The sequence below is a fragment of the Pinus tabuliformis genome, chromosome 9 (genome assembly GCF_031772625.1).
Source record: "Pinus tabuliformis cultivar Carrire ecotype Pingquan chromosome 9, CPIR1, whole genome shotgun sequence".
NCBI classification, from domain to species: domain Eukaryota; kingdom Viridiplantae; phylum Streptophyta; class Pinopsida; order Pinales; family Pinaceae; genus Pinus; species Pinus tabuliformis.
Window position 1 is genome coordinate 153,092,690 of NC_142307.1, and position 7,733 is coordinate 153,100,422.

Here is a 7,733-nt window from a genome sequence, read left to right on the forward strand (position 1 = left end):
AGGTTTACTTTGCACAAATGTAGCCATCTTCTCAATATTTCTGCATATGAAATAGGGGAGGTTCATCATCCTCACTCTTGTAAAGTGCATTAGCAATCTAACATGATAAGTATACAGACAAGAAAACCTCCCTTCAAAAGTGAAATATTTGATAATGAGTTTCATGAGTGGAGCATAAGTGTCTTCTAGACATCTCAAATGAAAGATCCTACTGATTTGCCTTTGATAACTAGCCTTGATGTAAGGCTCATAATGCTCTTTTCCCACATGATGTCCCTTATTCCACTGTTCTCCCACATTAGGAATGCCTATTGTTGCTACAATAGTTTCAGGTGTCAAAGTGAAGGAGACACCAGCTAGGTTCACCTGGCCATTGTGAAGATGAAGAACAAATAATCTTGCAAGCTCATGGTGATATTTCACCCTCTCCACCATCTCACAAAACTGGTAACAAGACTGATGTTTAAAACATGTTACTGCAAGAGGGCAAGCTAGTAACTCTGTGAGATTGGTGGGCTCTTCCTGGATGTGTTTTCCTCCCTTATGTGGCTTTCTTGGTGCATGAGCCTCTTGGGAAGAATCACTGACAGTTTCATGATCTCTCTCATATGCTGAATCTATTTCCATACATGCAAATGTGGAGTGAAGAACGATGAGTATGAAGAAATTTTCTCAAGTATAGGGTGACTGCTGTTTTCTTTTTGAGGATGAAAGGGTTGACTGATATTAGGATGGTGAATGAGGGTTTTAATGATGGCAGAAGGGTTAATAGGGTTTTATGGAATGTATAGGTTTTAGGAAATGAGGATTAGGGTTTTGGGAATGGTAGGAATTATGTATAGGGTTTTAGGGTTTGGTGATAGGGGGTAAGGTGAGTGTAAATGGGAGAGGGAAAGAGGAAGGGAATTAGGGAAATTTAGTGCAGGGGAATGGGATAGAGGAAAATCATAACAAGGGAGTGAAAACAACAAAAATAACAAACCTTAGACAATTTTGGTAAGACAACTTTGAGAGCAGCTAGGGTTTCATTTTTCAACATTCAAATCACCACCATGGATGAAAATATCTCTTGCTAGACTAGATGGGAGGGTGTACTTACTTGTTGAGAGATTGTTTGCAAATTTGGAGGCTTGGAAAAGCAATGCAATGTGTTTTGTGACTCAACCAATAGATGTGCCACGCCAACGCCCAGGTGCATAGCGCACTTTCTGTGCATAGCGCATGTTAAATTTGCTTTGTAAAACCTACGCCTGATGCATAGCGCCAAGCAGGTGCGTTGTGCCAGTTCCCAGGTGTGTCGCGCCAGTGCCTAGGTGCATCGCACCAGCAAAAACTTGAAATTTTGTTGCAAATTTCTCTCTTTCTCCTGGAAATGTGATTTTATCCCTTGCTCTCTCTCTCTTGCACAAAATGAAGTTTTCAAACACTAAGGATGAATTTATATCCATCTTGACCTTAATTTTTCATTTAGAAACCCATTTTTCTAAAGTTCCTTTTCACTTTGCTTTAAAAACTCTGTTTTTTGCAGTTTGGCTCTTTTTTTTTAATCTTTTGATGAATTGATGCTTGGATGTTTTTTTGTTTCTTGCAATGGCTAGAGTGCTGGAGTTGGCAAGGTGACCAAGGGCTGTAGTTGAAGCTTTATTACATTATTATGAAAAAATTAAAATTACATAAAATTTGTACATGAAATAGAAAAACTTTGTTTTCACCTCAAAACTCAGTTTTGAGGTAAAAACCCTTTATGAAGCAAATCATCGGTGAAATTTGTGATTTTGTGAACTTATTAAACATCTTCATGTGCCTACTGACCTCTTATTGAGTTTTTGAAGACCATGGACAAACCCTAGACCTAGTGAGACCTAAAACCCTAAAATGACTTTTGCAAATGGAATGAAATAAAAATGACAGCAAATGACCTGTACATGTGAAAATAGGCCAACAGATGAATGGCATGAGGGAAATTGACAAAGAACCACTACCATCAGTTGATCCATGACCTAATGGAATGCAACTGATCAGATGAGACACCTAATATGCATGAAAAAAGAGAAATTTGATCACTGATGGAGGGATGAAGATACCGACACTAACAGTAGCTACTACCTCACCCGAAGTAGCATCCTCCTTCCTCCAGTTCCCAACTAGAGGAGTCTGCATGGGTTTGCACTTCTCCATATGGAACTGCCTGAGGATCTCATTGGAATACTTGCCTTGAGACACAAAAACTTCTCCATCTCTCTGCCACACTTCCATGCCTAGGAAGTAGTGCATAAGACCCATGTCTTTCATTTCAAACTCTCTTGCAAGGACCTCCTTCCAAGAGTGTATCAGCTAATCTCACCTATCAAAATCAGATCATCGATATAAATAACAATGATCAATGACTTACCTTCTACCATGATGTGGTAAAGGTTAGCATTTGCTTCACTCTTGGTGAAGCCCAACCCGGTGAAATAGTTGTTGATCTTGGTGTACCAAGCACAGGGTGTTTGCTTTAGCCCATACAAATACCTCTTGAGTCTACACACATGCGACTCATGATTGAAGGTTTCAAAACCTTCTAGCTGCTCAATGTACACCTCCTCATCAATCGTCCCATTGCGGAATGTTGTCTTCGCATCCATCTGGTGGATCTTCCACCCCATCTGAGTTGATAATGCCAACATTGATCTAATCGATGAGTACCTTGCTATAGGAGAAAAATTCTCATTGTAGTTGATCCCCTCAACCTGTGAGAAACCCTGGGAAACAAACCTTGCCTTATGTTTCTCAACACTGCCATCAACTGCCTGTTTTACCTTGTAAAGCCATCTGGAACTCACCACTTATTTGTCTTGAGGTCTTGGGACAACATCCCAAGCACAGTTCTGCACGATGGAGTCGTATTCCTCCACCATTGCATCAACCTAGACTGGTTACTGAACTGCCTCCTCGAATGAAGAAGGCTCAAAATCTACACACTCCCCAACCAAGGCCATGTAACCATTGTACTGCTCGGGTGACCTCCTCTGTTTGCGCTGAGAAGATGGTTGTCCCACATCCTCCCATGCATCCAGCATCAACCTGTCAGCTTCCCTTGAGTGTTTCCACCCATTTCTGGAAGTCTCAACATGAGTGGATGTCTCCACTCCTGTATCCTCTGCATGCGGCTACTACGCATCAATATGAGGCTCCTCCTCCTTAGGAATTTAAAGTTCCTCATCTACATGCAACTTGAGCTCCCTCTCAAGTGATACTTACATGGCTTTCTGCTCATCAAACTTCAGATACCACAGTCCTCTGACTGGTAGGAAAGTAAACCTGATAGTTGTGGGGTGTATCAGTGTACCCCACAAGTATTCCCAAATCAGATGTGGGATCTAGCTTCTTCTGGCATCTTTGGTCACATGACAGTAAAATGATGATCCAAATATTCAGAAGTGACGCACATCTAGTCGCTTCCCAGAAAAGGCCTCCATAGGTGTCTTCATTCCCAGTATATGGTGCGGGCTTTTGTTATGCAAGTATACTGTTGTATTGCATGCCTCAACCCACAAACGCAGTGGTAGGCTTTGGTCATTCAACATCGGTTGAGCTGCTCCCACAATCGATTTGTTCTTCCTTTTGGACACCCCATTCTACTATGGGTTATGGGGTGCCGTCATCTCTCGTTTAATTCCTTATACAACGCAGAAGTCTTTAAACTGTTGGGAGACATACTCTCCACCATTGCCACTACACAAGGCTTTTATTTTCTTTCCAGATTCTTTCTCTGCCAAGGCTTTAAACTCACAAAACCTCAAGAAGGTCTGATCCTTCTTTTGCATAAAGTAGATCCAACATCTACGAGAAAAATCATCAATAAAAATAACATAGTACCATTGTTTAGCGGTGGAGGCTGTAGAGAATGGTCCACAAACATCTAAGTGAACTCACTCCAGGATTGCTCTAGCTCTACTATCTCGATCCTGAAAGGAATATTTCACATACTTACCCAAGGTACAACCTTTGCATGTATTCATCTACTCTAGTTTTCCCTTGGGTAATCTAGTAGAAATCTGCTGCATGATCTTTAGGGCTCCATGATGCAAGTGGCCCAATCTTCTATGCCATAGCTCACCAACATATTTGCTCTGCACCATCTCAGCTTTGGAACTCAAAGCAACATAATCGTCTACCTCCAGTTTGTAGAGATTCTTAACTTGAATCCGTATTCTCTTTGTCTGTCTAGTGCCGATATGCCTCAGGAATACCTTTCCTTTGCTAAATACTACATCATAGCCTTTATCTTCTAGCATAGCAATGGAAACAATATTATTCTTCAGACCTGGTACATACTTTACATCAGTCAGAGTGAGGGGAGCTCCATGCTCCCTCTGAAACACAATCGTACCTTCACCTGAGACATAATACTTTCCATCATCGCCCATCTCGATCTGCATCTGGAGATCCGTCTCCTCCAGTGTACTGAAAAGATTCTTGTCACCTGACATGTGGAATGAAGCTCCAATATCCAGGTACCAAACACATCCAACCATGGAGGAAAGCATGCATACGATAAAAGATAAATCTAGCTCAAACTGTGAGGCCAGTGCCTCACCATCAGATACCTTAGAGGAACCCTTCTTGGATTTCTTGTGTGGAAAATTCGTAGCATAATGGACCACTTCATGGCAATGAAAGCATCACACTTTTGATTTGTCAAACTTCTTCCCACCATTGGAAGAACTGGATTTGGATTGGGACACCTTCCCTTTCCCCTTCCTCGCCTTACTCGCTAAGGCTAGATTTTCCTCATCATCTTGCTTCAATGATGATCCATCTCTGGTGCTTCTTCTTATCTCCTCCTGCATCAGATCTGACCAAAGTCATTCCCAATCTGGTAGTTTTTTCCTTCCATTAACCGAGTCTTGGTAGCTATGCCAACTCTTAGGAAGACTGAGGAGTGCAAGACTCACCATGTCATCATCAGCTGTCGTGATCCCCATACTTCCAAGCTCATCCCTGCAGGTGGTGAGCTTGTTCAGGAACATAAAGATTGTGTCACCCTTTTCACACTTAATTTTTCGAAGCTTGCTTTTCAGTGCCAACTTCCTCTGATTGCTGCTATTCACATATATATATTTCAATGTTTTCCACATCGAAAAAGGTGTCTCCTTCCCATGGAGACTCGAGACTATGTGGTCTCGAACTCCCTCTAGAAAGATTCTCCTTGCTCTAGTCACACATTTCTTCCATTCCACCAATTCAGTAACATTAGCCACTATGGGCTTGGGGACTTCTTGATCAATGAAGTCCTTTAGACCGTTATCCTCTAATACTACTTCCATGCGATCCTTCGAAGCTATATAATTCGAACTGCCATCAAGATGTCTTAAGCCGTGGAATGCCATTGGTGAAATTGAGATGTGATAAGAACTTGATTTCTATATTCAGGAACCACAAACTTTGAACTTCTCCCTTCTTGTATATTGTTCTTCCTTGATCACCTTTGCTCTGATACCATGTAGAATTTCCCACTGTAGATCATCTAATAATGCAATATACTAAAGCAAAATACTTGATCTACTTGTAAAAAAAATTATGCGGAAGCTTAATAGAATATGAGCAAGATCAATAAGAACACATATAACAGATGAAGAGAAAGAAATCACATGAACATAGAAGAATAATCCTAGGGAAAGCCCGAGCCTAAAACCCCAATCTCTGTAATATCATACAAGTGGAAATATGATCAGATTACATAAAGAATCAGCTTCACAAGCTATCCTGCTCTCTCTGCAATAGAACAATTACAGCTCACAGACTAAATAGACACTACATATGTCCTCCTCAAGCCCTCCAAGCCTCCTATTTCCTTGCACAGTTTTTCTTGGGGTCCAGTGAAGCCACATGTGTGAATTGGCCTCATCACACTCACTAAAAATGAAGAAGTAACTACACAATCCTCAAGGAAAGAATTCCTTCTGCATGCAAGAGATATTCACCAAGGAATATTCCTGGAACTGATAGTACACTGTCCCACCATCTGATCTCAACTAGGTCTCTGACTGAATTGACATGCATGGGTTATTTATGAGAGAATATTCAGTTATCTGAAGTGCAACAGTTTCATGCAAGCATGCATTAACTAATTGAACTCACAATTAACTCAATAAACTATTTGAATTAATTTAACTGGACTTGACTCAGTTAAATAAGCCAACTAATTACACTCAATATTACAACTCATCCTTATCTCTTTAACTAAAGGATAAACTCCTCAATCAATGGAGAAACTGTTGCATGTCTTCACATAGACTTCATGTTTCATTTCTACAACTAATTAACTCATGGTGAATTAATTAATTATTTTTCAAACAGTTGGTAAGATCAAATTAAAATTTTTACTTCTCTATTTTAGTTCAGGGACTAACTAAAATAGGAAGGTATCCTGAAATGCTATTTATAGCAATACTATTTTTAGCACTTCTATTTTTAGAATTTCTTGTTGCTATTTTCAACATTTAATAGTTTAGTCCTTAAATGCTTTTCGCTTCATTACAATTAGTCTTTTCATGCTTCTTAGAATTAGAATTTGTATTACTCTACAGTTTGTAATTAGAGATTTCTTTCATGCTTTTTAAGATCAGAATTTGTATATATATATTTTGTAGACAAGATTTTGTTTGAATTCCAATACTCTGTTTCATAGCAGCAATGTGTTTATATAGATTCATAATTTTAGGATGAATAAATTAAGACATTTTAGAATGATACTCAATTAGATATGATTTGGTAGATTAATCTAACAGTTGTTTAACTCCCATATATTCTAACAGTAGCTTTAAAACTTCCATATATTAATTTGTAGAAATCTATCTTTAATAAAAACCTAGATAACAACTAAAATCTCAAAACAAACATAACCATCATCTTACTAAACGAAAGAATAGGCTTCTAGCATATATATTGCACCTGCACTTCATAAGTTTACCAACTTCGATCGATAATTTATGCTTGCGATTTAATAACATTAAATTGACCAAACATTCTAGCGCCGTTACCAGAGAAGTGTAAATAGAAGCCTAAAAAAAAATCATCAAATAAAAACATGACATGCATAGGGAAAGAGACTCTAGAGTTAGGTTTGTAGGTCGAGGAAGAAGTTTAATTCCTACATCATCACTCACTCCATCACGACCTTGTAGTGCCACACCACCCACAAAAAATCGAATTCCATCCATATTTGGCCAATATAGACTTCCTGTAGTCTTAAGATCCGAAATCCAATCTAAAGGTTCACCAACTTCATCAACAAGTGTTGTGATAGAAGTAGATCCTACATCTCCAATAATTGGAATAATTTTTCTATCTTCAATTGGAGAACAACTTCTAGCTCAAGAGTTGGAATTTCCTTCTGAAGAAGAAGAGGAATAAACTTACTACAAACCATTGATAGAAGAACCAAAAGAAAAACTAGATAATCATGTTGTAGAACCATATATCTCTTCTGAGGAATCAATCATGGTTGAAGAAGGAGAAAGAGAAGTACCCCATGACAATGGTGAACAACATAGGATTGGAGGAGGAGGAGGAGGAAACAATGGAGGTCGTAGAGGTAGAGGAAGACGAAATCCAGAACCTTTTGGGTTCCCTATCCTTGATGAAGATACAACATTAACAATGAAAAACATATCGCCTTCTAATCTCCCCCATTTTCATGGAATAAGAAGTGAAGACCCAGAGACATTTCTCTTTGAATTTGAAGT